General features: G+C 42.5%; 1 protein-coding gene across 3 annotated transcripts in view; it reads right to left on the bottom strand.

Moving 5' to 3' along the window:
- The window catches only part of fam13c (family with sequence similarity 13 member C), a 98,929-nt gene extending 88,625 nt beyond the window's left edge, over positions 1–10,304 (bottom strand). For all 3 annotated transcript variants that reach the window (XM_048608885.1, XM_048608887.1, XM_048608886.1), the window contains exon 1: positions 10,222–10,304. The gene's annotated coding sequence lies outside the window, so the exon portion shown is untranslated. The remainder of the gene's footprint in view (positions 1–10,221) is intronic.
- Between the last annotated feature and the right edge of the window lie 12,370 nt (positions 10,305–22,674).

The raw sequence follows: 22,674 nt of genomic DNA, 5'->3' as shown, positions 1-22,674 counted from the left end.
TCTAGGCCCGAAACGTCAGCCTTCCTGCTCCTATGATGCTGCTTGGCCTGCTGTGTTCATCCAGCTCTACACCTTGTTGTGCAGATTGTGCCAACAGATTGGGTTCAATTCCTGTCCTGGCTGAGATTACCATGTGAGAGTATCTTTCTCAACCTTTCCCCTCGCCTGAGGCATGGTGACCTTCAGGTTAAACCACCACCAGTCATCTCTCTTTGTCATGAGAAAGTAGGACAATGGAGACTTTACCTTTACTGTGATACTAATATAACTGAAAGGATGGCAAGGCTTTTCTTTCAAAATGAGAGTGATTGGAGTGACCAGAATACAATAGATTTCAACGTTGTAGAACATGAAATAGCTCTTTTACATCTACGTGGATATGTTTTGGGGAAAACTTTATATTGAGTCTAAATCCAGCATGCAAAGACACATATTTACTGCCACTCCCCCAAAGTTGCTATAAGTGATAAGTTTGATTTGCTTTTCATTGTTTAAAGTCAAGGGAGAATGAATGCTTCGACATTAGCCTTCAGCTCTGCTGAGTTAGACACATCTAATCCTGCTTAAAATCAGCTAAACAAAGAGTTTAACCTTGACGGCTGCAGACTGTTGCAAAGGAGATGAGTCACAGGCCAGAGCTACCTCAGTTTGAAAGGTTAGCTCTCAAGGCTGAGGCAGTGTGAATATGCAGAAGGGTGAACTGACTGGGTTTGGCCTATCAGACTGTATCAAGCCCCCAGGTTTGCTTTTATATCACAGCAATTGAAAGGTGACCTTCTTCAACCTCGAGACATTAATCTGATAATCTGGCCCTCTGTTCTGGGGAGCCTGCCATTTTCCAACCTTTAAAATTAACACTTCTTGTGTCAGGGGCTATGTATTCCTGCTCCTTGGAAGCCATGTCACCGCTGGGTGAGCTGTAGTACGCAGTTAGATAAATAACTGATTTGTTGAAAAACCCCCGTGGGGGGTGATAGGTGCCAAATTGAGATGCAGATACAAATACAATATCATTACTTATATAGTTACAAAGGGCAGCGGTAACGTCCCTGCCTCTGGTCCAGATATCCAACTTTCTTCAGGTAACGTGCCTGAACAGGTTGGCTTAAAACAAAAGTCAAGGGCTGGATTCAAGGTGAGATGCGCTGGGATGCATCACTTCCCTCCCTGACTCCATTCTGATTTAGCCCTTCCCTCGTTTTTAAATATTTTTTGTTACTGTTTTGGAGTAATTTGCTAATCAGGTGATTAATTAATTTGGCACTGGGTTTATAGGATTAAATAAAGTGCTGGGTTTACCTCCTCCCCCAACACGATGTTGATTTAACCACGACCCCCATCTTGCCCCCTGGTGGGCATTGTTTGTAATTTGAATAATTTGGTGGTAGATTCTCAAAATAAAAGAGCTGGCTATTTTGATGCGTCTAGGGATGACGTGGGGTGTGGGACGCATTTTCTCCACCACCAACACCATTTGACTTAGCTCCATTGCCCACACGGCTTTCCCCCTTTTGTTGTGGTTTCATGATTTTTAGTTTTTGTCACACTGACCCCGGTGAGCACTGATTGAGACTCGATATTGAGTGAATGGACTATTGGTTTTTTTTAATAAGAGCTGAGTTCTTCCCCAGTGGGGAGATGACTTCTGCACAGGGAGGGGGTTCGGAAGGGAAAGGTGAAAACTGGTGTGTACGCTAACTTACAGATTTACAAATAAAGCCCTTGTCAATTTTTGCAAGTCTTTTGCTGCCTAATTCAGCATATCGGTACTGGTCTATTGAACAAAAGTGAGCTTGGAGACAATGCCAAGAGTTTACAGAGTATGCTGCAGGTAGGCTTTTGCCTTCAGCTACAACATGGTTCTGGCTAAATAGGAAACTCTCTCCCTCTTACGATTGAACATTGATGTAGGTTGGTTTGCACATTACAAATACACTTTCCACAGCCTTCAAATTCTGAGGTGTGACTCAAACCCAGTGCTCCACATTCAGATGTAAGGAACATTCACTGAGCCATAATACCTCCCAGTCCGATTAACCCATTCTAGTTGCTTGTCAGACTGGTATTCCTATTATTCTTCCTCTGGAATACTCCAAATGTTGTAGAAACATTGAGGGCCCTGAAAGTACCCCCTGCTATACTAGTATGCAATTACCTCACTGGTTTGTCTCAAATTCCTCTCCATACATTTATATTAATACACTGGCAACTCCAATAATAGCAGAGAGACTCCAACAAGACTTCTGGTTTGTAAGGCAGTACAGTGGTTAGCACTGCTACCTTACAGCACCAGGACCTGGGTTCAATTTCAGGTGACTGTCTGTGAAGAGTTTGCACATTCTCCCCGTGTCTGTCTGGGTTTCCACTGGGTGCTCTGGTTTCCTCCAACAGTCAAAAGATGTGCAGGTTAGGTGGGTTGGCCATAGTGTCCAGGGATGTGCAGGCTAGGTGAATTAACCAAGGGAAATGTGGGGATAGGGTAGGATGCTCTTCAGAGGGTTGGTGTTGACTCGATGGGCTGAATGGTCTCTTTCTGCACTGTAGGGATTCTATAGTGTTCCATATCATCATTTGCTTGATTCACATTGACAACTTAATGCATAAAAAACATGATGCAAGCTTTCTTTAAAATAAAATCTCTCACCACGGAGGTCTGACAATTGATCATGCCTGGAGTTAGGATGTTGTTATGAGTCAATAATATACTCCTGTAATTATTGACCCTTCCTGCGTCACGAGGGACCTAGATACAAATAAACTGTCGACACCATGAACAAGAGAGCTTGTTTGTCAGCAGTTGGCTTTCCTAGGACACTTGAACACATCCGTAACACAACCAAATTCTACCAAGGTGGAGAGGCAGCAGTGAAAGGAACTGAAGCATAGAGATAGAAAACAGAGGTTTTCAACTAGCTGATGGAATCATACCACCACTCCCAAGCTCTGTTTGAAAGCTAACAAGTTGGACATGATATAAAGGAAGGGTGTCCCATGTAATGTATCAGACATTACCCCCTTCTCCCAACAGGACGTGTTGATTGTACATGTGCCCAATACTGTGGAAGCTACTATCTGCAGTGGCCTGCCTCTTTGAAACATCCAATCCCAGAAAACATTCCGTGCCATCCAGTGCTTTCTTCCCTTGAGATTGTGATGGGCACAGCCCCTTTTTGGCAATGTTCAGTCCATCCACGGTCACCTAGCTTACTAAAACTGGCACTGGTATTAGAAGGCATAAATTTGTGACATTAAGTTTGATGAATGCTCATAGACTGATCCTTTAGTAAAAGACTCATAACCTGTCCTTGGAGTGCAGCATCGCTGGTAACGGCCAGCATTTATTACCCATCACTGGCTTCCCTGTGAGGATGATACTGGACTTTCTTCCAGCTGTTTGACACAACAGATTGGTAGCTTACATCAGAATGGCACCTTAAGGATCAACCATGTTTTTGTGGGAATAGATTCAGACACTGATCAGACCATGTAAACAAGACGGGTTTATATCCCTAAAGGATAAGTGAACTAGTTGGGTTCATAGAATATTCCATGAGATTCTTGGTCACTTTAAAATGGTACTGGCTTTATAAAACTGAATCCAAGTTCTCACACTGACAGGTGGAATGTGAACTCTCACTACGGATTTTTAGTTCAGAAATTACCAGGTCAGTAATATAACTACTACCAGGATTTATAAAGATAGGAGTATCATCAGTTTGCTGTGAAAAAATTGAGTTTGATGGCTCCCTTTCATGACATCTACACAATTCCTGAAAACTGCTTTCCTCTGATTCTGGCCTGTTGTATATCCTTAATTTCTTTCATCTCCTGCCTGGGATTCTCTTCCTAAACCTCCTTTTGTGACACTCCTTGAAAACCATGTCTTTGACCAAGTTTTTGGTCACCTGTCCTAATATCTCCTTATGTCGTTCAATGTGAAATTTTGTCTACTGTGTTTTGAATGTGTTTCTGCACTGTTTCAGGGCAAGTTGTTACAGTTATGTTGGAATAGGGCAGACAATGCGTACACAGCAAGTCACCACAAACTATTGATAATTGTCATATTTTTAGATACCAACATGTGGTATTCTGGTTTGGGTTGGTCACTGCCACCAATTGTCTCTCCTCTGTGCTGTGTTTAGGATCCTGTCTAATTATCAAGAAGACAGGCCACTGGTGAGTCCAAACCAAAGAGGCACTTGTCTCAGATAACAAGCAGTTTATCACACGCTGGCTATATATCCTGTTTATGGTAACTTACTGGACAGAATTACTAAAGATTCTTGGGAATTTTACAGAACTCATCTGCTCCCTTCGTATAATTGCACAGCCGTCTCCAACCAGAGATATGGTCAGACTGGATGGAGATCAGTATAACACGAGCAGCAACTCCTTTGGAACCATTACCTTAGTTGGCAGATCAGATAATGTGTTCTTGGGATGTTGGTTGAGAGGTAAATGTTGACTATGGCATTGTGCAGAGCTCCCTTGCTCTCCTTCAAATCATTCAATCCCTGAAGTGTGGAAGCAGGCCATTTATCCCATCAAGCCCATACTGACCCTCCAAAGAGCATCCTACCCAGGCCCACCCCCTACCTAATCCCTATATCCCTGCACTCCTCAGGGCTAATCCATCTAGACTGCACATCCTTGGACACTGTGGAAAATTTAGCATGGCCAATCCACCTAACCTGCCTAATCTTTGGACTGAGAGAGGAAACCGGAGCACTCGGAGGAAACCCACGCAGACACAGGGAGAATGTGCCAACTCCACAGAGACCCGAAGGTGGAATTGAACCCGAGTCCCTGGCGATGCGAGGCAGCAGTGCTAACCACTGAGCCACCATTCTGCCAAATGCTGCAAAGGAACTTCTTACACCCATCTGAGAGGCCATACATGCACCTAAAATCTATTTGAAAGGCGGTGTATCTCCAACAGTGCAGTGTACTTTCACACTGGAATGTCATCCACAGTTTTGTGTTCAAGTGTCTGGAGAGTCACCTGAATCCACAGCTCTTGGTTTCACTACACACCGAACACAGGTTACACCCTACTCTGTGTATACAGCTATTGTCTTTAGGTGAAACTAAATCTAAATACTGAACTTAGATTCCTCCTAGCTGAGAACATTTCATCAGAAATGCTGCTGGCTTTCTGAATTGTAACATCTATATTAAGAAACCAGAACTTGCCATTGTACCTCACCCAAAATTCCAACTGAAGTAACTATAGAAACATAGAAGATAGGAGCAGGAGGAGGCCATTCGGCCCTCCGAGCCTGCTCCGCCATTCATCATGATCATGACTGGTCGTCCAACTCAATAGCCTAATCCTGTTTTCTCCCCGTACTCTTTGATCCCATTCGCCCAAAAGTTTCAACTGGCTGAAACCCAGAATTCATTTAATTCAGGCCAGCTTGGACAACAAGAGAAATTTGCAGGTCATACAACAAAGTGACTAAATCCACAGCTGGGCTTTTCCATTCTCTTCACAATGACAAACACTCAACTCCAGTAAAGGTCAGGTCAACAAATCCAATCCACTGCAAATCAATATCCTCAACTATAAACCCATTTCTATCAAGCACAACATTTAATTCCCTTCAGGATCATTATTACAGTCCATCAGCTCAATGTTCTGCCTTTAAATGTTACTTCTGACGATCAGTTTTACGTTAAGTAGAGGAGATGTAGGGGTACATATCCTTAAATATTTAAACACAGTTGTGCCAACAGAAAATGTCATAAAAAGTCAAATATAATATTGGTGGTTTTATATATTAGAACATTTGGGTTTTTTATATGGAACATTTAGATATAAAAGTAAGAAAAGGGTGTGGAAATTATGCAGGCATTAACTAGATCTCAGTTCGATTATTGTGCACAATTTGAAGTAGAGTTACAGAAGGATACCAAAAACCAAAGATTTTGTGAAGCTTTTTCTCTGGAGCAGAGGTGAAGAGAAATCCTGTGCAAAATTTTTAAAATTATGAATAAGTTAGAGTGAGTAAAGAATAAAGGATTATCAGTGTTTAACAAACCAACATTAGTGCTATGAGAGTCCTGTATCAGAAACTGAGTTCACAGCCATCAATTATTTTGTTTATAAATCTGTTCTTCTTCAGGAAAATATGATACATACTTAATTCACTTTAGAATTAATATTACACAGTGTTAGTTTTCATGACAATTTTCTGTAGACTGGAGGGTCAGAGAGACCTAGGGGCGTTTGATGTGTGCATCGTTAAAAGCAGTAGTGCAGGCAGAAAATTCAACGAGATTTAGGTTAAACACGTAGGGGCTTTAAAAATAAGCAAAAATAATATTCAGTTTGCAAATACATTAGAACCAAACTTCAATTTCATAAGGAGACCATCAAAATGCTGGATAGGATACAATGCAAAGTCTTTACAGTATTACCAAGAATGAAAAATAATTAAGAAGCCTCAAAAATTGAACTTGCTCACCCAAAGAAATTAGGGAGATCTCCATTGACAACTGAAAAATTACGACAGGTTTAGAAAGAGTAAAAACCAAAGGATTATCACTGGTTAATAAATTAATATAATTACTGTATGGACTATAGACTCATGATTATAATCAGAAGTTTGTTTTTTTACACACGTTTATTAGAACTTGGAACTGCTTTGCTGTCCAACAATTCAGACAGTGAATACACCATAACTTAGAAAATAATTTGGATGAATATTTGCAATTATAGGTAACAAGCTACAGGGACAGGGCATGTAAGTTGGATTAGAGTCTCAGTCTTAAATATACTGAAGTACTGCCCCACAGCTCTCTGTGGTAAGGAGTTTCAAAGACTCCCAACCCTCAGAGAAGAAATTCCTCCTCATCTCAATTTTAAAGTGAAGTCCTTTTATTCTGAGACTATGCCCTCTGGTCCTAGACTCTCCCATGAGCCAAAACATCCTCTCAGCATTTGCCCTGTCAATCCCCTCAAGAATCCTATATGTTTCAATGAGATCACCTCTCATTCTTCTAAACTTCAGTGAGTCCCAACCTGTTTAGCCTTTGGTCATAAGAAAATCTCTCCATACTGGGGATCATCCGAGTCAACCTTCTCTCAACTGCCTCCTTAAATAAGGAGACCAAATTTACTCACAGTACTCCAGATGTGGTCTCACCAGCACCTTGTGCAGCTGCAGTAAGACTTCCTCTTATACTCTAACCCCCTTGAAATAAGGTCCAACATTTCATTAGCCTTCCTGATTACCTGCAGCACCCTGTGTGCTAGCTTTCTGTGTTTTGTGCACAAGTCCCTCCCTAAGTCCTTTTGTGTTGCAGCTTTCTGCAGTTTCTTTCCATTTAGATAATACGCTGTTCTTCTGTTCTCCCTTCCAAACTGAACAACTTCACATTTTCCAACATTTATCCTCCATTTGCCAACATTTTGTCCACTTACTTAAACTGTCAATATCCCTCCGTAAACTGTTTGCATTTGTCTTGCAATTTGTCTATTTTTGTAGCATCTCAAAAAATGGACAACTTCACATTTCTCACAATGTACTCCATTTGCTAAATCTTTGCCCACTCACGTAACCCCTTGGAGCCACATTATGTCCCTTTCATTACTAACTTTCCTTCCTTTCTTTGTATCATCAACAAATCCAGCAACCATGAATTCAACCCCTTCATCTGGGTCTTTTATAACATTTATAAAAAGCTCAGGCCCAACACTGCTCCCTGTGGCACACCACTCATAATGTACCACTAACTAGAAAATGACCCATTTATGTCTACTCTCTGTTTCTTGCTAGCTAACCAATATTCTATCCATGCCAATATATTACTGCCTACACCATGAACTTTTATCATTTGCAATAAATTTTGATGCAACATCTTATCAAATGGATTTGTGCTAGATGGAGGAATTGGAAGAAGTTCAATGGAGTTCTTTTCTTTATTCATTCATGGGATGTGGGAGTCACTGGCTAATCAGCATTTATTGCCCATTCCTAATTGCCCAGAGGCCAGTTAAGACCATATTGCTGTGTCTCTGGAGTCACATGTAGGCCAGAACAGGTAAAGATGACAGTTTCCTTCCCTAAGGGACATTAGTGAACCAGATGGGTTTTTTTCCGACAATCGACATTAGATTCTTAATTCCAAACATTTATTGAATTCAAGTTCCACCATCTGCCATGGTGGGATTCAAACCCGGGTCCCTAGAACGTTATGTGGGTCTCTGGATTAGCAGTCCAGCAATAATACCACTAGACCATTGCCTCCTCTGTGTTATGTCAATGTTATGTGACAGAAAAGTGTATAAAGTGGTTGTGAGACAGAGGTTGTTATATAATTCAGAAACACAAGCAACATCAAGACTAGTTGGACTGAAGAGTTTGTTTCCATGCTGTATAACTCAGTGATTCCATGACTCTATAAGAGAGAACAATTGGATATTACTGAGATTTGGATGCTGAGACAGATGTGGAGAGTAATGAGAAAGGACAAGGTCAGGAACTATTATCTCAGGAGGTCAGTAACAATTGAGGAGCATCAAAGAAATTAGCTGAGCAGAGATTGAAATGTTCTGGTCATCGTAAGTAGAGAGAGAAGAGATGTGATCAGATGAGTGATGGAGATGGCACTACCATGAAAGAGAAGAGGAAGGCTTAAGACCAGATGGGAAGATGTGGTGCCAATTCACTTTAATTCAATATGATTGGAAGAGAAATGGGTGGGTGGATGACAGGAGGAGATGGAGAAAGGTAACTAACAAGAATTGTGGCTACCCCTTGTAAAACATGAACAGCTGAAAGAAGACCCAACTTACAGTGAGCTGAATGGCCTACTTCTGTGCCTTTAAGTTCAGTAGCTACTACAATACATTTTATGACTCGCTGAAGTTTATGTCATTGGGCTCAACTTAAACAAATGTGATTTGAAAACCATTTTAAAACTGCTTTCCAAATTAAGTACAAAATGCATCTACAATTATAACTCGTACTTTAACTACTGAATACCAGAGTAAATGCTTTATCGATAAACAAGATGTTTCAGATCTATCTGGTTAATTAATGCTCAGGGATCTGAAGTTGAAATACTTCTAATCATTGTTTTTTATTATAAAAGTATCTTATCACTAGACTTGACCTTGAGACTAGTCATTCAGCATGTTCCAGCAATTACATTCAATAGGGATAGGCCACAAATAATAGGACATTTATTAACATTTCTACACAGAGTAGCACAACAATAATTCCATTTACAAAACCCACAGATACTTCATTCTCAACACATGCTACTCTCAGATTTAAACTGAGTACAATCCTAATATCGACAAATCTGCCAAGTTTAATTTAATTTTGAAAGCCTTATGCCTGGTTGTAAATCTAATTTTTCTTTATGCAGTTCCTCAAAAGTGTTTAGAAACTCCTCTCCACAAACACTGTCACTTAAAGTCTCTCAAAAAGCAAACGCAGGACAAAAGATTACTTACTCCACTGGTGTTGTGCCATTTAACGCAGTATCCAAAATATAGGAGTGAGAAAGTTGCAGTTAGTTAATTATAGTAATGGTCTGAGGAGCACACACATACACACACACACATTATTATCTATTGCCTCACTACAATCGCAGAATCTTTCCACTCTTAAAGGACGACAGAACATACATACTTCAGGATGGCTTGCACTGCTATAATCTTGACATGGGAAGAATGTGGGGGCTGAAATGAGCAACATCAGGCAGTGATGTAAGCCTGAATGAGAGAAAACCATCCAAGCTTTATGTTCTGAAAGTTTCAGCCAAATGAAGGCAAGGCACCCAGAAATTGTACCGTATTGTGCTAATCTCGAACAGACTTGAAATAGCTACCACCTCTGGCTGAAATACTGCATGACATCCAAAACCTGTTACACTGCTTTTTATTTTATATGACCACAATGTTCCTTCAAGGAGTCATGTATGTATTTATAATAAAATCCAGCAAAATAAATTAAAAGCTGTTTTACATGCAATTAAATTCCTCCCAATTTACTGCAGCATGATGTTAACAACAAAATCAAGCAAGCTACCAACACAGAACATTTGTCACGTTATTTCTCAATGTTAATCAGCTGAACTTTACAGAATAAAGGCGTGAATTTTGAAAACCCCTTTTAGTGTTGACTGATCTTTCACCTTTAATGCACCACTTTTTATCTTTAACACATTCCTCTCAAACACAGCACTCACCCATGCAATTGTGCTTACCACACACTGCAGTAACCTTTGAGGAGATCAGACCTCACTGTTGGCTTCAGCGCCCTTCTGAAACAATAAAATCTGGGTTGGCTCATTTCCTGTTTTCTCTGAGTGCCAATTTCTATTTTTCCATGAGGGCACTGGAATAATCTTTCACGTGAACAGGCGGTCACATGCTCTGGGCACGATTGGATACTGAATTCCCTGAAAACATCAAAAATATTTCCAGGACATAGTATCCCCACTGACTACAACAGACGCTGCTTCACGTAAACCGCACATCAATTCCCTGTATTTAAACTGAAAACCAAACATATCCTCATGCTTTAGCATGGTAAATATTTGTTATGGATAAACCCTTGAGCACAATTCTAAATTTGCCATCGGTGCTCACCATTTCTCTCTCTGTTATTAAGGTTTCCTCTACATTATAGAGTTGCTTGAATAAGATTTGATTCACATTAGCACTCAATCTGTCTTGTAAAAGCAGCTTTAGGACTTTGTGCTTAGATTTATATCCCTTTCTTAGAGGGTGCCATTATCATTCTTGAAAGATTATTAAAAATATAAAACAATTCTGCTTAAAAGGTTCAATACTCTCTTGTTTATTAATTGTCAGAAATATCGGAATGTCTTTCACTTTACCTGTTCAGGTGATAAATAGTCAATATATTGTGTGTGTTTTAAAACGCACTACTGCCTTACAGCAGCAGGGACCTGGGTTCAATTCCATCCTTGGGTGACTGTGTGGAGTTTCTACGCTCTCCCTGTGCCTATGCAGATTTCCTCCCACAGTCCAAAGATGTGCAGGTTAGGGTGGATTGGCCATGGGAAATGGAAGGTGTTTGGGTGGGATGCTCCTCAGAGGGCTGGTGTGGACTTGATGGACCAAACAGCCTGCTCCCCTACTGTAGGGATTCTAACCAGGGGGCACAGGTTTCAAGTGATTGGCAAAAGCACCAAAGGTAATGGGAGGATGAAACAATGTGTTTTCATAACAGGTGATCATGGTCTGAAGTTCACTGCCTGACACGGTAGTGGAGACAAATTCATTGGGTGCTTTCAAAGGGAAACTGAATAAGACCCAGAATGGAAAAGATTGTTGTTGCTGCAGAGAATGGGTGAAGTAGGACTTGCTAAATAGCTCTTGCAGAGAGCTGAAATGAATTGATGGGCTAAATGGCCTCCATCTGCAATGTAACCATCCCCTAATAGTATTTTATACATTTCTTTATTTAACATTATTGTTAACACCACTTTCTGTGCTACCCCATTCAACACAAATTCCACAGGGGCTGAATCTTACTTTATCTTAGCAAAGTGGGAGTTGCGTGGGGTTTTTTGGAGGGAGTTTCGCTCCGTGGCCTAGCACGTCCTCCCACCAAACTCACCTAAATAAAGCCCTAATCCATCTCTAGGCATCCATCTCGTCCAATTCTAGCCTCATCTTACCAAGCACCATCCCCAAAATAGCTCGCTGTTGCTAGGATAGACTGGCATCCCTCAGCCATTACCACCTTTAAAAGCCTGTTGTGCACCCACAGATGCACCATCACTCTAGAGCTGCGCTGCACATATCCTGACATTTGCCTGGGATGGGATAGTTGGTGGGGGTGGGTACTGGCAGCCTGCCTTGTGAGCAGAGACCTGCAGTTCCTGTTGGATAAACTGGTGCAGATGAGGCCATGACACCAGAGCATGCCAACCTTGTCCAGGTTTGCCAGCCAGGTTAAAGCAGTCACAGACATCTGGAGTAATACACCATCCTGCAGAAAGATGGCCAATGACGTTCTCAATTCCACTGATGCAAACGCCCCCATCTTCTCCCTGATACCTCACACTCTCACTCTCTCTTTCTCTCTGCTCCTGGATCCACCTTCCCCTCGAGGCTCATGCTCTACCAGTCTCACTATTGTCTGCAACATCTTCCCTCAGTCACATCCCTTTGGAACAGCAGCTTGCAAAGAAAATACTAGAACATGGAAAATTCACAAATACACTGAACATTTAGTGTTCCCATTGAACGTGATTTTGCCAACAACTTAATCTGCGCAGATGAACGGAGTGGAAGCTGTGATATTTGTAAACGGAAGGATACTGCCACCAGTCCTCTTGCCTTGACTGGGTTCTAAGGACCTATTTGGTTTACAGAGGCAGAAGAACAACCTCTGGTGAGTCTTAACAAGAGAGGCTCTTAACAAGATACAGTGATATTGCATGGTAACAAGTAGGTACAAGCATAGGCTAGTTAGACATTTACTAAGACCATTAGGAGACATAGTTAACAGATCTGTCCTCTTTGAGATCCAGAGCTATCCTCCTGATGTCCCCATCCAAGGCTGTACGGCACCATCAGATTCGACAGAGCTTAATCTAGTGCACAGCATAAATCCTTTCTGATCTTCTACCTTGTGGAACAGAAAAGAGAACGTATGTCCCATTGGATAAGGCATGACTCAGTTGGTACCAGTGACACATTTGAATGACAGATTACCACTTCTCAGCAGAAAACCATCTTGTATAGGTTGTATACCCAGTTTGCAAACATGATAGCAATTGACAGAATGCTGTTCCAAGAATACACAAGAGAGTTAGAAGCCAGCTGTAACCCCTGGCTTCTATATGATAGGGCTCTGTGTGACGGTGTGCTAGGGTTCACATTGCACGGTGCCAAAGTCTCACATCTAAGAACTTCCTCTGGACATTGTAGAAACAGAAAAGAAATAAAGTTTCACTGGCCGATTGCTGAAAACAATTCCCCAGCGAAGCCACTGTTGGAAGAAAGTGGATAAACTCCTATTAAGCTTACTGCAGAATCTCCTAACAACTACTCAACCTTCAAAGTCAGTGCGAGCAGCATCACTCACATTAACGGCTGCAATGTTCACAGAATTGTCACCATGCAAAAGAAGGCCTTTCGGCCCAGTGTGCCTGTAATAGCAGTTCAAACGAGCATCATTACCTAGTGCCAATGTCCTGCGATTTCTCCATACCTTGCACACCACTCACCTAATTCCTTCCAAATACCACAATCTATTTGCTACAACAACACTTGCTCAGGAACCGGTTGTAACAAGAGCAAAAGGAGGAAACACAGGCATCATGAAATGCCACAGAGACAATTTATTAATAAAAGCAATTATTTTAAATCAAAGTGCCACACAGCCATAGAGTCATACAGCACGGAAAAAGACCCTTTGGTCCAACTAGTCCATGCCGACCCATAATCCCAAACTAAACTAGTCCCACCTGCCTGCGCTTGGCTCATATCCCTCCAAACATTTCTGATTCATGAACTTATCCAAATGTTTTTAAACATTGTAACTGTGCCCACATTCACCGCTTCCTAGGGCATAGAATAGTGGGGTTCAGAGGTGAGTGAGAACTTAGCACTGAACTGGATTTAGTTTTAGGCAAGTGGAAGTTAATTGAAGATGAGGGTAGGGAACAGCAAATACAGATTTGCCGAAGTTGAACTTGACAGGGGATAAATATTCAGCACCCAAAGGGGTGGCATGGGGTAAAGGCAAGTGACATTATAAAGCAGAAATTAAATATATTGTTGGGTTCAACCGAGCTGAATAGTCAGAGGAAGAGAATGCAGAAAAGGCCGAATGTAGAGTTAACGAGTGCAATTATAAAGGTGGCTTTGATGTTGCAGATGCTAAAGTTTGGTCAGAATCACAACACATTCCAGCATTGACTTTGATGCCTATTCTTGATTCTGTGGATAGACTGTAGAGCCAGGGAGAGGAGAAGCCAATGGGATGAACGTGGAATGGACAGGACCAATGCATTAAACGGCCACAGAGAGCAAAGAGGTAAATATTGTGGGCCATTGAAGAGGAAAAAGAGATTGAGGGAGGGTTTGTAGGTATTTCTTCATTTATTGTCACGTGTATTTTGTTACAAAATACAATGAAAAGTGTTGTATAGCGTCACCATTCTCCAGTACCATCTTAAAACACAGAAAAATAAACCAAAAAGTAGAACACAAAGGCAGAAAAAGAAAGAAATAGTGTTCAACTATGGTCCTTCTTGGTAAGTGCTCTGCCATGGGCCATGGGTCCAATGGCCAGGCACAAGTCCCCTTTGCTACCCCACCAGCATTGGAACAAGAGTCACCGCTCTTTAATCTCCACCAATGCCCTCGCCACTATGTGGCCTCACTGGACCTCACCAGTGCGCCCGGGTACCGCACTGGCCCAAACTCAACTCTGCCACCACCATGAGTCTGCTTCGGGCACGCCTTACTGATGCTGCTGGGTCTTGTATTGGGCCCAAACTCAGCTCCGCCGCTACTCCCATGAACTTGCACTGGGATGTAGACACTGCCGGGAACCCAATCTGTTTTCAGAGGAAGGGGGATGGTATTAGGTTTGAGGAGTGGTCCCAATGCCTATGGATTATTTACAATGATAATGTACGCTGTCTCGAATGGAAAAGTCCATTTGTCTCCGTCATTAGCTGAGATGAGTTTCCTCGACCTGGTCTCGGATTGAGCTAACGTTGGCAAGTGGTCAGAAGCTGGGCTGGCAGGAGTTCAACTGCAGAGGAGGCAGATCATGTGAAATGAATTAGGTGAGTCCTGAGGCAGAGATAAAATAGCTTGAAAATGTTGTAAACATACAAGTGGCAGAGCAATATTTTGGTAAAGGAGGATGAATGGATGTATTCAATGTTAACTGTGAATTTTTATTAAATTCACGGAATGTGAGTATCATTGGCTAGACCAGCATTTATTGCCTATACCTAATTGCCCTTGAGAAAGTGATGGTGAGCTGCCTTCTTGAATCACTGTAGTCCATATCATGTAGAGACCCCCACAGAACTGTTTGAGGGGGCACTGCAAACTTTTCATTTCATAGAATCCCTACAGTGTGGAAACAGGCCCTTTGGCCCAACAAGTCCACACTGACCCATGGAGCATCCCACCCAGACCCATCCCCCAATAACCCACCTAATCTGCACATCCCTGCACACTACGGGCAATTTCCCACGGCCAATCCACCTAACCTGCACATCTTTGGACTGTGGGAGGAAACTGGAGCACCCGGAGGAAACCCACACAGACACAGGGAGAATGTGCAAACTCCACACAGACAGTCGCCCGAGGGTGGAATCGAACCTGGGTCCCTGGCGCAGTGAGGCAGCAGTGCTAACCACTGAAGCAGCAGAAGTGAAGAAATGGAAACACGGTTCAGAGGCAGGATGGTGAATGGCTTGGCGGGGAACTTGCATGTGGTAGTGCTTCTGTGGGTCTGTTGCCTAGTCCTTTGAGATGGTAGTGGTTATGCTTTAGGACTGTGCTGTCAAAGGAGCTCTGGTGAGTATCTTGTATTGGCAGGGCCCAGAAGAGGTGCTAAACCACAAGGGCCTGTGCCTTCCTGGCTTTCCAAGATGGCTACCTCACACCCTAATATGCTTTTAACAAGTGCACTGTTAATGCTTTACTCTGAGACAAAATGCCAGCTCTTGAGAGTGAGAACTCTTTCAACAAGAGCTCGAGTCTCTGTGGCAACTTGTTTAACAGTCAGGCTGAGTTCCAGATTCTTATTGAAGGAGCCAGTACAGGCAGGATAAGCCAAATGGCCTTCTTAAGTGCCATAACACTTTTGTGATTCTGTGATTTAAATTTCCTCACCCACATGAGGCAGAGCAAAAGTTGGGGCCAAGTTTTGAGAATTTTTAAGTTTCTTATTTGCCTCTGGTACGCTCTCCTCTGATATATTCCTGTGTTTTGGCATCATTCAACTTGTTTTCTTCATGTACGGGGTGGGGGGGTAGGTTACAATTAACTCATAGACCATTGCCATTAGACCATTATTCTTTTAATTTCTTTCCTACCCTCACCTTATCATTTCTTCCATTAATTGCCAGTTGGCTAAGTTAATTGCTACCATGAGTCATGTCAATCATTTTTGGACTATGAATTTCTTCATTAGATCTTTACATTTCTTAATCATTGGCTTTCTTGCGTTTGTAATATCGTTGTGTGTGCTTTGACCATTGCCAACTTTATGTTTTGCTTTAGTTTGTTCGTGGAATGTGGTTAGGACAGCATTTATTGCTCTAGTAAAGTGGCGGTGAGCTGCCTTCATAAGCTACTACGGTTTTTGAGGTCTGTGAACAGCCTCTAGGAAGACAATACTGGGATTTTGATCCAGTGACAGTGAGGAAATGGTAATATATTCCAAGTCAGGATATTGGGAGGTTTGAAAGAGAACCAGCAGGGGGCGGTCTTCACGCCCAACTGCTGCCCCTTGTCCCTCTAGATGGTGGAGGCCACGTCTTTGAAAGGTACGGCCAGAGGAGTGTTGGCAAGTTATTGTGATGCATTTTGTGGCACCACTGTGCATTAGGGAGTGACTATTGAAGGCCAGTTTGCTTTGTCCTGGATAGTGTCGAGCTTCTTGAGTGTTGTTGGAGCTGCAGGCAAGTGGGGATCCAAGATCATAAGATTGAGGAGTTATTCACCCTTGGCACCAGGATTGTGGATGGAGGGGAGAGAGGTCAGGAGTGATGATTCGTGCTGAAAGGCCATACACGTGAAAATATCCAGTGTAGAAAAACAAAAGGTTAGCTTTTCCACCATCACGTGCTTCACTACATTTTGGCATAAATCTGACAGTAAGTGGTCTTTGCAACTGGGAACAGAGCATGTATGAGAACAGTTTATAAAGAGAAATAAAACGAACAGTTGAGCAACAGGAGCTAAATACCTTCAAAAGGACTTTATCGTGTTACTTGAGATTAACTGGAACGTTCTAACAAACTGAATTGAGAATTAAGCAAATAAAGGGTCACAACAGCTTCCTGAAACCATCAGTGATGTGGGTATTTTGAGAGAGAGGCTTGAGATGTGGAGAAAAGAGGATGCTCTGATCTGCAGTCCGGTCTCCTCAGGCTCCTGCCTTGTGAGATTGCTGGCCGTGGGCATCACAAAAGTCTCTGGATAACAGCAGCCTTCCCCAACAAGGGTGAAACCAATGGGAGAGCAGTCCATGGAATTAAACCTTTCGAAAAGAAACAGTGGCCCATATCATCCAGTTGCTGCATCATCGGAGTTGGGAAGCAAGTTAAGCGATGCATATCCAGACGAACGTACGACAGGGAACAAGATTAGGCCTCGTAGCCTCTTGCGCCTGCTCTGCCATTCAATAAGGTCGTGGCTGATCTGATTTCAATCCCAACTCCACATTCCTGCATCTCCCTGATAATCCTTCATCCCTTCGGTAATCTGCCTTAAAAATATTTAAAGGTTCGGCATCCACTGCCTTTTGAGGAAGGGAATTCCAAAGACACTGAATCCTCTGAGAGAAAAATAGTATTTCCTCATCTCTATCTTACGTGGACAACTCTTTATTTTTAAACGATGACTCCTAGTAATAGATTCTCCCACAGGAGGAAACATCCATTCCACATCCACCTGGCCAAGATCCCTCAGGGTCTTATCTGTTTCATTTAAGTCATCTCTGACTCTTCTAAACCCCAGAGGGTACTGCCCTAGTCTGACTAGCCTTTCCTCGGAAGGTAATCCACTCAGTCCACAAGTGAACGTCCTAACATACAAACGGATGTGGAAATCTCCTGGTAAGTTTAAACTTTGGGTAGACTGGTTTCCGCTTCCTGAGGCCCCACCCTCTCTACCTGCCCTGGGAATGTCTCGGACACTGAGCTCAGAACAGAAACGTCCGCCATCTAGGCAGGACTGAAGTGCACTCTTACCGTGGAAGCATTACACGGTTTAATATTAGAACCAACTTAGTGACTGACCAGCAGAACTCAACTATGTGCCCTCCTCCCACAGCTAGACTGGTCCCCGGCTAGACTGCACTAACACCTCCTCCCCGCCAACCGACCTCACCAACTATCATTCCCCACCAGACAACTATCCTGCATCCCCCGTCCCTCAACTACCCGCTTCCAACCTCATTTCCATATTCAGGATGGGATTCCCACAGGAGTCAGTTTCCGGTCTGTAAGCAGGAGCAGGGCTTCAGATAGCAGGAGGCTGCTGGGGACCAGTGGAAATTGTCCCCGGCACTCGGGCATCTCTCGGAGTGGGGAGGAAGGTGCATGAGGTCAACGATCAACCCATTTAGCCAGGCCCAGACTGGACCTAGCTCCTATTACCAGCACCTCTGGCTCATGGCAAAAATTATAGACACACAATCATAACTTGGTCAGAGATTGGCTGCAAATTAAAATTGTGGTTGATCAGACCATGCTACCATTGTCATGGGTACATCTCCCCAGTAGAGCTCCTTCACTCAAATGAATGGTAAAAGGAAATGGGGACTAGCCAAAGAAGACCAGGCAATGTTGGTGTTATTTAAGGAGCAGCTTCAAGACCAGAGCACCCCTTTGGCTGGAATGAAGGAGTTTGTGAGGCAGCAAGGCCAGAGGCCTATTCTCGCTGACCCTTCAGGTTCAGAGGAACCAACTCTCTCAGAGTGAGGACTCACACTGTCTGAGAGAGGGCATGGCATTCATTTGGTTCGAAGCAGATGATGCTGAGTTGCAGAAGGACCAGCGGCCCTTCCACTCTGAAGCTCCTCTGCACCCTCCACATCCCTTTGTTTAAACATCCTCTTTAAATTCGAGCTTTTTGCACATTTGCTGTTTTCACTACTTCACCTTCACGATCTTCAGCAGATAAGTTTCTGAACTCTGGAAGGACCTCCAACATTCTCTTCCTCCTCCTTCAACACTTTGCTTTTTTCACCTCTCCTGATACCTCTTACACAGGCTCAGAGTCAAACATCACCATTTAGTGATAGGCAATGGCCTAGCTGTGTTGTTGCTAGACTATTAATCCAGAGACACCTGGTAATGCTCTAGGGACTTGGGTTCAAATCCCACCACAGCATATGATGGAATTTGAATTCAATAATAATCTGGAAATGAGAGTCTGACGATGACAATAAAACCATTATCGACTGTCAGGAGAAAACCCCATCTGGTTCACTAATGTCCTTCAGGGCAGGAAACTGTCGCCCTTACCTGATCTGGCCTACATGTGACTCCAGAACCACAGCAATGTGGTTGATTGAGATGGACAACAAATGTTGGTCCAGCCAACGATACCCACATCAATGAATGAAAGAAAAATCTGAGAATACTCCTGTGGAGCGCCTTGGGACATTAACCGTGTTAAAGGGGCTGTACAAATGTAAATTAAGTTCCCCAAATTTTGAACATTTTTGCAATCACCATTTAAACAGCATTTAAACACCATCTTTCCATTTAAACAGATAAAATCAGAGACATATGGGAACATGAGGTATTTGATAATCACCCCTGACAGATCTTCCTTTATCACCACATTTCTTTCTTACACCACTGAGAATCGCCTTGCCATGTTTTTCTACAGAGTTGCTCTGTAAATCTAAGCCGTTATACGCGCACCGTTTTATTCACCTTTTAAGTTTAAGTTCCAAAAAGGCAGGAGAGGATGAGCATGGGCACTTTGTTCATTGCAGGGAGTATATCTCTGTTGATTGCTCCATCTTGGATTGAGACAAAGACTTCTTCAATAAGAAAGGGAGTTAACAATGTTTGACCACAAATGATTCATATAGCTGCAAAGGGTTGAATTGAGAGTACAGATCTAAAAGTCACAAGTATATAATTAACCAACTTCAAGCTAGACTTAAAATAAGGAAGATGTTTCAAAGTGCTGATCCTACAAGTTAAACTCCCTAATAACATAATGCGGATGTTGTCAATTAGCACCTTTGTAATTAAGTGTTACATTAATGTCCATTTCAACAGATAAACTCAGAGACATATGGGAACATGAGATACGTGATCATTTGTGTTAATATATAGTAATTTAGTGAGTTTGTAGTAACGGAACTCGGAGCAAATTTTGTCTCATGCTAACATTTCTTCTTCGATCAAAACCAATTTAACACAAAGGTCATGTTGATGTTTTTGGCTTGTTTAGGATTTGTTATTAACTTAGAGGTTTACAACACTAGTCTGTCCTATCCATGCCAGCCAACAAAGATCTGACTACACTAATCCTACCTCCCAGCTTTTGGACCACAGCCATGGAGGCAATAGCAATGCAAGTGAATATCTAAATACTGTTGTAGTGTTAACCAGGTTTCTGTTAAGCATGGGGTTATCTTCCAGTCCATAATTAATTGTATACAGTGGCATTGTCACACAGAAAAACATCCACACAATTAGTTACATTTATATGGGAACTTATCATATCTCACGGATGCAGCTATTGTTAATACTGGTGAGCCAATTTGCACCCAGCAAACTCCCACAAACAGTCGCTGATTCAGTAAATGAATAATCAACATTGGTCGGCACATGGAGAAACTTCTGCTGTTCTTCAAAGCCATATGGGGTGGTGGGAGTTGTGGCAGCTATCTAGCAAGGAACAAAATGTGAGACATTGTTATGAGTGATTCAACAACTCCAATGTTGAATCCTGTCGAAGTTTAAGTTTAGTTGAGTACATTCAATGAGAAAGAGGGGAAGTGGACACAAAGAAGGGCCGGGTTATTTGTGAACTTCCAGATAATGCCACCTGAGCAGTCAAAGATGAATCCATTTGTCAACAAATTCATTGCAAATAAGATGCCAAATTTGGGGATGAATATATTAAAATCAGTGTTAACATGCAGCCAAGGAAGCTGACAAGTTATTCAAAGGTAAAAGCATCCCCGAGGTTTGAGATAACATTCGTGATGGAACAGACTTGATGGGCTGAATAGCCTAATACTGCTCCTTTATGGTACAGTCAACAAATACGCATCACCAAATGGTTTTCAGCCATAGCCAAACAATTATGTTTGCAAACTAATCTTTGCTTTCTGGGAAGTGCCTGTGATATTTGTGCCTTAAGGGAAATATTGTCTTGATCTCAGCCAACTGGGTAACTGACACATTTGGAAACCTATCACCATGGCTCCCCCATTTACTCCAGGACAAAGACAAGTTGGATGATCGCCTCCTCAAAGGGGTGGGTTGTAGTTGACAGTTCCAAATCTGACTGTAAAAACTCCTCTTCCCCCAGAAATGAATGAATGGATGATTTATTGTCATTTATCTTGGGAGGTACAGCGAAAACTGCTCTGTCGCCACAATCCAGCGCCATTTTGAGGTACAAAAGAATAAAAAGAAAGTACTTAAATAGAGCTCATCTTCATCATCTGTGATCCCAAACATGGTTCCAGGACTTCTGTCAGGGCCCAATCTGGGCCTACCACAGCCAGAAGTCCCCAGTCTGCTTCACGCCAATTCCAGGAGTCCATTCACCAGGCCTACAAAGCTAGCAGTCTCCTCCCCAGTCACCACCAACGTTGTTCCAGCCTCCCCATGACATCAGGAAGATGAAGAAAAGGAGAAGGTAAAGAAAAAAGACAAAAAGGAGAGAGAAAAAGAAAAGTGGACAGCCTGGAGCAGACGGGCCTACCGTACCGATGCTGCCGTCTTGAATACCGGGCCTGCTCTCTCCTCTGCACCACTGGAGGAGCATGTGATGCGCATACCTGAAAAGGTGCACAGTCAGGTGGATATCCACATGCCATGTTGACAGTTCTGATGTTTGAACTGCACTACCTGTTTACAATCTGCTCAGGCTGCTCACACTGACAGTCAAAGCAATATACTGCATGCCAGAGCTGTAAAATAAAGTACATGCAACAGGAGCATAGCAGCAGGAGCATAGCAGCAGGAGACCAAGAGTCTAGTGGAAATGGAATAGGTGTTGAAGGAAGCAGCATTGATGACTCAGGCACTGACTAAGTAAGCTTTTCTCTTAAGTTTGCCTCGACAGTTCTGTTACATTTTAAGATTTTACGTGATTCTCATGTTTCTATTCATGGCTTCTCCCCTAGTGCTCGGAAACGCGTACCGTTTAGCTCAACAAAGCTCCCACCTTTTTGCTACAATGTTAAAGTGCTTGCCCAAGAATCTATGAGAAATTACAGAGAGCTGTGAACACAGCCCAGTCCATCACTCAAGCCGGCTTTCCATCCATTGACTCCATCTACACTTCTCACTGCCTCGGAAAAGCAGTTAACATAGTCAAAGACCCCTCCCACCCCAGTTATAATCTCTTGCAATCTTCCATCAGGCAGAAACTACAAAAGCTAAAACACATGCACCAACAGATTCAAGAACAGCTTCTTCTCTGCTGTTATTACACTTCTGAATGGACCTCTCAAATTTTAAATTTAATGTTGGTCTCGCTCTCAGTGCACCTTCTCTGCAGCCGTAACATTGTATTCCTCGCTCTGTTCTATTACCCTAATGCACTTTGTATGGTATGATCTGCCTGTACTGCACACAAAACAAAAAACTTTTCACTGTACCTAGGTACATATGACAATAATAAATCAAATCAAAATAAAAAAAAATTAATTGTGGGATTGATAAACCAATTGCCAGAATGTAGCCAAGGGTCTTTCTCTGCTTGCAGTCACCAGATACTAA

Source organism: Rhincodon typus, chromosome 20 (genome assembly GCF_021869965.1).
Source record: "Rhincodon typus isolate 14 chromosome 20, sRhiTyp1.1, whole genome shotgun sequence".
Lineage (NCBI taxonomy): Eukaryota > Metazoa > Chordata > Chondrichthyes > Orectolobiformes > Rhincodontidae > Rhincodon > Rhincodon typus.
This window is presented reverse-complemented; position numbering and strand designations above follow the sequence as displayed.